Genomic DNA, 6,553 nt, shown 5'->3' with positions numbered 1-6,553 from the left:
CTTCTTTCTTCCAGGTTCTGGTGGCTGTGGGCATTTCTCAATTTGTGGTGCATCTCTCCAATCCCTGCTGCCTTCACTCTCCTCCCTTCTCCTAAACTGTCCTCTCCTTTCCACCCCTCCCACCCTTCCCTTGCTCTTGTTCTCTCTCTGTGTGTGAAAACTCTAATTTTATAAATACATATAATTGCATTTAGGATCTACCTATACAATCCAGGATAAGCTCCTCCTCTAAACTTAATCACATCTTTTTCCATATAAGGTGACATTCACAGATTCTAAGGGTTAGGAAGTAAATATATGTTTCGGGGGCTTTTTTCCAGCCTACTACACTCATTTATATGAAAAATGTACTAGTCTTGAATGTTTCTTGGAAGTAAATTGAAAGAATAGAGCATTATAAGTGGTCAATCTACGAGAAAGAAAATAATCCTGTTGGCTTTGTTTTTATAAATTATAGGCTTTTCACCTCAACATTATTCAGTGTCAAGATTGGCAAGATCCCAAAGGAGAATTTCCATTAATTTCTTCATTTTCACATTGAGCTTTGCTTTTAAAGCTTGCCTTTAGACATTAACAGAAATGAACAACTAAAGTAGTCAATTTATCTCATAGGATAATATAAAAGACAAGATTCCAGACCTCTCTGCACGTGTTTAGTTAGAGTGAAAACATATTACTGTATCATATCAAAGTACAATTCACAGATATAAAAAGAAATTTACAGTTCATTTGTATATTTCTTTTAAAAATACATATATATTTTTATTGGTTTCAGAGAGAGGAAGGGAGAAACCGCTGAGCCACACCGGCTGGGCAAGAGAGAAATAGAAACATCAGTGATGAGAGAGACATTAATCAGCTGCCTCCTGCACGCCCCCTGCTGGGGATCGAGCCCACAAGTTTGACTTGTGCCCTGACTGGGACTCGAACCTTGATCTCCTGGGTCCTAGATCAATGCTCAACCTCCAGGCCACGCCGGCCGGGTTATTTCTTTATTTCACTGAATTGAAATAATAATTTGGAAGTTCTGTGATATTTACCTATCAATGTTTATCTTCCTTTTCTATGCTCTCTTAATTGTTACATATGACTCTACTATTGTTTATAAACAAGACACAGTATTTCCTCCATCAAGGTGCACTGTTTTTCCCACTCTGACACTGCTCTCTTTCTTCTCCTCATGCCAATAGGATCAGACTTTTGAGTATTTTCACTTCCCTACTTTCCTCCCCCTCCTGTTACCCCAATTCCAAAGTTTTCTGAAATGGTAGAGTACCTAGAGTTTTCCCTGGAGTCTGTCCCTCTGTTTCAAGAATACTTATTTAAAAGTATGTCACACAGTTCTGGACAGTCTTATTATAGAAACACATACACACACACACACACACACACACACACACACACTCATTCCTCTCCATTCTTCCTCCTGCTCTGGTTTACTTGTTGATATTTAGATTCTTTTCTCATGTATTCTCCTCATCTGGAGTGCTAGTCCCCCCCACTGCTCCTACTGGAAATACTTTTTTGCTTTCTTTTCTTTTCCTTATAAAAGCAATACATGCTCATTACAATAAATATCCATATACTAAGGTTATATGGAGTCATAGGTGAAAGTGTTTTATTTTATAATGCCATTATTCCAGAGATAATCATTATTGCTTGGTGCATACAATTGTAGGCATTTTCCTACACATACAGACACACATTTTTTTCCTTTTCACATACATACTGTCCTATTATTCATACTATTTTATAGCCTTTATCTCGATAACATTTTGTGAACATTTTTCCTGCTAACAAATACACATTATTTTGAATGGCTGCATTGTATCCCACAGCATACATACCATAACTTATTTAACAAGTTTCTATTGACAAGTTTGTTTAAATTGATTCTAGTGTTTCACCATTAGAAACAATGAAGCAATGAATATCTTTATGCATTGTCCAGTCTTTTTCCTTCAAGTTATTGGAAGTAAAATAAATGGGTTAAAAGTTTACACATTTAAAAAATTGATGCATATTTCCAAATTGTCATTTAAAAGAATTTTTACCCATTTTTATATCTTTCCATACTATACAAGAATGCCAATATCCCCTCACCTTGGCCATTATTCCTCTTTTAAATCTTTGCCAGCTTGACAGGTGAAAATGGTTTCTAATTTTTAAAATAGGCATTTTTAAAATTAATAATAAGGTTATGCATTTACACATATTTATTGGTGACTTATATTTCTTATTTTGAGAATTTCCTAATTATATCCCTTGATTGGGATGTTTGGTTTTTTTATTCAGTTTTGTCAAATGTTTTTTTTGCCACCACTGAAAGTCCAGTGGGAATTTTCATGGACTTGTGTTGGTTTGCAAACTGGCCTCATATGTGAAGCACAGGAAGAGACCAAATAAAGAGGCAGACCACTCCAGGTTGGTAGGTGGCAGATTTAATAAGCAAGGTAACTTACACAGTTTGTCTTGGGGGACCAAGGTGAGTAGATCTCCATACCTGCCTGCCAAATCTTACAAGTTTATACATATAGAGGTTTCAACTGGGCTCAGTCATGTATTCAGTCCAGATGGCCTCCACAACATCTTACTCTTTCCAGGCTACATCCTGGAAAATGACTCCCATTATGGAAATGGTAGGCAGAGCATACTGTCCAAGGACAGGGCGGGTGGTGAGGAGCCTCTGATTGCTGGGGTCCAGCTTGTGGGTCAACTGGCAGTCATATCCTCTTGAGGACCTCCAACACTCCACCCCTCTTGAGTGGGTCTTAAAATCTTACACAAGCCCTCTTGTCACAATGTGACCTAAGCGGTCAGCAAAGGGGTTTCACTAGCAAGGAGTTGGCTTGTTTGGCAGGTATCTGGCCATCCTGGTGGGACATCCTACTGCAAATTCCAGTAGATGTCACTTTTCCCAGGTGTGATGGGGCTTTAGTGTTCTCAGCAGCATAGCACATTGATCCACGGTGAGAGTCAGGGCAATGGCTGTTTCCTGCAATTGCCATATCTTTATAATACTGGGTGCATTGGCAGGGGTCCCCAGTCTGGCATATGGGGCAACAGACCCTACTGGTTGATTATTGAAATGTATTAGCCTGGGACAGTACTTTATTTCAGCCGGCCATGGTGGTTTTACCTGTTAGTAATATAATCTGCTGCTTTAATAGTCTGTTTTTTCTTTCTACCAACCCTTCTGCTTGTAGATTATAGGGGAGATGGGACCTCCATTCAATGCCATGTTCTTTTGCTCAGTCTTACATATTATGACCTTTGAAATGTGACTCCCAATCACAGTTTATTTGATGATGGTATCTGTACATGGTACTCACCTTCTCTAAACCCCTAATAGTAGCAACTTGGTTGGTGCAGCAACAGGGAAAAGCTTGGGTTAGGCCAGATGCAGTGTCCACACAAACCAAGGCATATGTAGAACCCTCACTCAAAGGGAGGGTGCCAATATAATCAATATTTCTTACAGGTTGGGAACTCTGGTGGATGGCCTCAGACTCCTTTGTTAATTGCCTCAGACATTGTTTAAAACACATAGGACATGCTGTTACTGCATTAATCAAGTCATTGCATTTTAAGAGCAATCCAGCATCCTTGGCAATACACCATCCCACTTGGGTGCTATGGTAGCCACTCTTTCTATGTATTTAGCCTGCTTGCTGTATCTACTGAAGAGTCAGTAGAGGTAGGGCTCGTACCTGAGGTAGGGCATCATCTTCCTGATTGCCAGAGGGTGTCAGCACTTTATCAGGATTCAGAAGACAGTGAGGACTGCCTCAGGCTCTTGTGGGTGAACCCAAATGTCTTTCCACAGCATAGGGCCTGGCATTTTGGGGGGATCCCCAGATTCAAGTGGCTCTCCAAAAACATCTCACATACAGGCCACCCTTCCCCACAAAGGTTGATGGCCAACTAGGGATTTTTTCCACTGATGCCACTTTCCCAAGGCCCATTTCTTCAGTCTCCTGGCTGGGTCATCCACTGTCAGTTTACAAACTGGCCCCTGTACCTGGAAAGCAAGGAGAGACCTAAGAAAGGGGCAGATGACTCCAGATTGGTAGGCAGGAGGTTTAATATGTGAGGGAACATAATTATAAGGCTTGTCTTGGGTGGCTGTAAAGTGAGTAGATCTTCACAACTGCCTGCCAAATCTTAAAAGTTATGCAGAGAGGTCTTAACTGGACTCAGTCCTGTATTTAATCCAGATGGCCTCCCAACAACTTACTCGTTCAAGGCTATGTCCTTGAAATGGCTCCCACTGTGGGAATGATAGGCAGAGCATACTTTCTACGACAGGGGAGGGGCGGAGGAGCCTGTGGTTGCCGGAGTCTAGCTTGTAGCTCAACTGGAGGTCATGTCCTCTTGACCACCTCCTCCAACAACTTGTATTGCATAAATAGTTAACTTGGGATAAATTACATCTTTACAATGCTAAATGTTCCCATTCAGGTACATGGAATGGCTCTCATTTATTCAAATGTCCTTTTATGTTCTTCAATAAAATTTTCTAGTTTCCTCATGTTGGAAAAGCAGACCAGATAACTGAAAAAGCGTCATGATTTGAGGTTATTATTGTAAAGGTCTTAAGTCCTATACAACTCCATAGATTTTGAAGGCATCATTGTATTACAGCCTGGCACAAATAATTAACATTTACTATTGTTTAAAATGGATGAGAAAGTTTTTCTATTGAATCCCCCTGAGTTGGTAGATATAGATAATTGGAAGGGAAAGAACAGAAAATGAGGTTAAAACCTGAAGAAATGTGAAAAGTAGGGCTATGATAATTGGCTTTTCTATCCCCCCTCCCCACTCCAGTGAATGTACCCAGGGTGCAGTCTAAGAAATAGTCTTTAAGGAAATTGAATGATTAGCTTGGGAAGGTAAAGGTCACTCAAAGTGGAGTGTTTGGGCTTACTCTGGGCTCAGAAATCATGACAGAGCATTCAACAGTTAGTAATGAACCTGAGGGATTTAATGATATGGTGAAGAATACATATGATTTTTCTGTATATAGAAAGGAAAAGTGTAATTAGAAACTCCAGGAAGAACAAAACCTGTGCAAGAAATGGCTCAAATATGAAACAAACTAGAGCATGGCATGAGTATGATCAATTGATGAAAATTTAATTGACTTTGATACTTGGAAATTTGATGCAATGAGATTTTCAAATGTTCTATGACATTTCAAATGGAGCACGATATTTCAATGGCGAGATTAGAGGGGAGTATAAAATTTATTGTTTAAAACTCTCCAGTTGATGGAACAGCATCTTTATTGCTTTTCCAGGAGGGATTTTGGAAATGCAAATTAAGAGCATAAATCATCTAAAGACAGCATATTGGACAGAAAATGTTAGTGTGCATTTTATTCGAAACAAATGACTCTCAAAATGTTTGTTGAATGAAAATGTATTTGAAATCTTATGCTAGCTTTTCAAGAACTTTTGAAAAATGCTGAATGCAAATTTGAATTTTGATGATTGATTCGAGTATTTTTTTACTGTTAAAGTTGATATCAATTTTTTTTTTTTCTGTTCTCCTAAAGTTTTAAAAAATGGTTATAAGAGGAATGAGTAGTCTTAAAAAAACACTTTCTTAAAGAAAACAGGAAGGTCCCTGACAAGTTCCCCACCCCTTCATTTAGGGTTTCTCTGTGACTCAAGCACCCGCTTGGCACGGAGGAAGGAGGGGAGGGAGGGCCTGCGGGTAGCGCTGGTATCGCGGGACTTGGGTCTCGCTCTTCCGCGCGATCTGCCACCGGAAGCGGGCCTCAGAACCAGGCCTCGTGCAGTTGGTGTTGGGGGTCTGCTTCCCCGCCCTCGGCCTTCGACTCTCAGTGGATTCTGGAACCCGGGAAAGGAAGGGCGTGGATGTTCGGGTCCCAGCGGGGCCATTGAGGTGGATAGGAGCCATTGAGGTGGATGGGAGCCATTGAGGTGGATGGGAGCCGTTGAGGTGGATGGGAGCCATTGAGGAGGATGAGAGCCATTGAGGTGGATGGGAGCCATTGAGGTGGATGGGACAGGTTGCTGTGTGTGGCGGTTATTCCCTGGCCGGAGGCTCTGAGGGGGTTGGGGGACGGGCGGGCCCTGTCTCCTGAGAACGTTCGAGAGGCTTCCAGGCGCGCGTGGCCGTGCTGTGCCACAGCGGGACCTGAAGCGGTGGCCGCCCGCGGCTGGGCGGGTGGCGTGCGGGGGCGGCCTCGGTGAAAGGCAGCGAGGGAGGAGGCCGCGAGTGCGCCAGGGTAGCCCTCGAGCGAACTTCCGCCTCAGAGCTCCTCCTGGAATCTGGGGAAGCGCTGAGACGAAGGAAGCCGCCTCGGGCGAATTTTGTAAAGCGACTGGGCTGTCCTGTGAAAACCTCCACTTTTTGGATTCTTGGTCGTAAATTCTTAAGCGCACTGTTCCTGTAGGTTGGTGAAGGACTTTTTTTTTTTTTTTTTAAGCGAACTTGCTACTCTTAGTAGGACACACGCCGAGAAAGGGCATATTCAGGGATCTGTATTTTGTAGGGCCTATCCTTTTGAGAATTCCGGGTG

The sequence above is a fragment of the Miniopterus schreibersii genome, assembly GCF_964146895.1.
Source record: "Miniopterus schreibersii genome assembly, chromosome: 1".
Taxonomy (NCBI): domain Eukaryota; kingdom Metazoa; phylum Chordata; class Mammalia; order Chiroptera; family Miniopteridae; genus Miniopterus; species Miniopterus schreibersii.
This window is presented reverse-complemented; position numbering follows the sequence as displayed.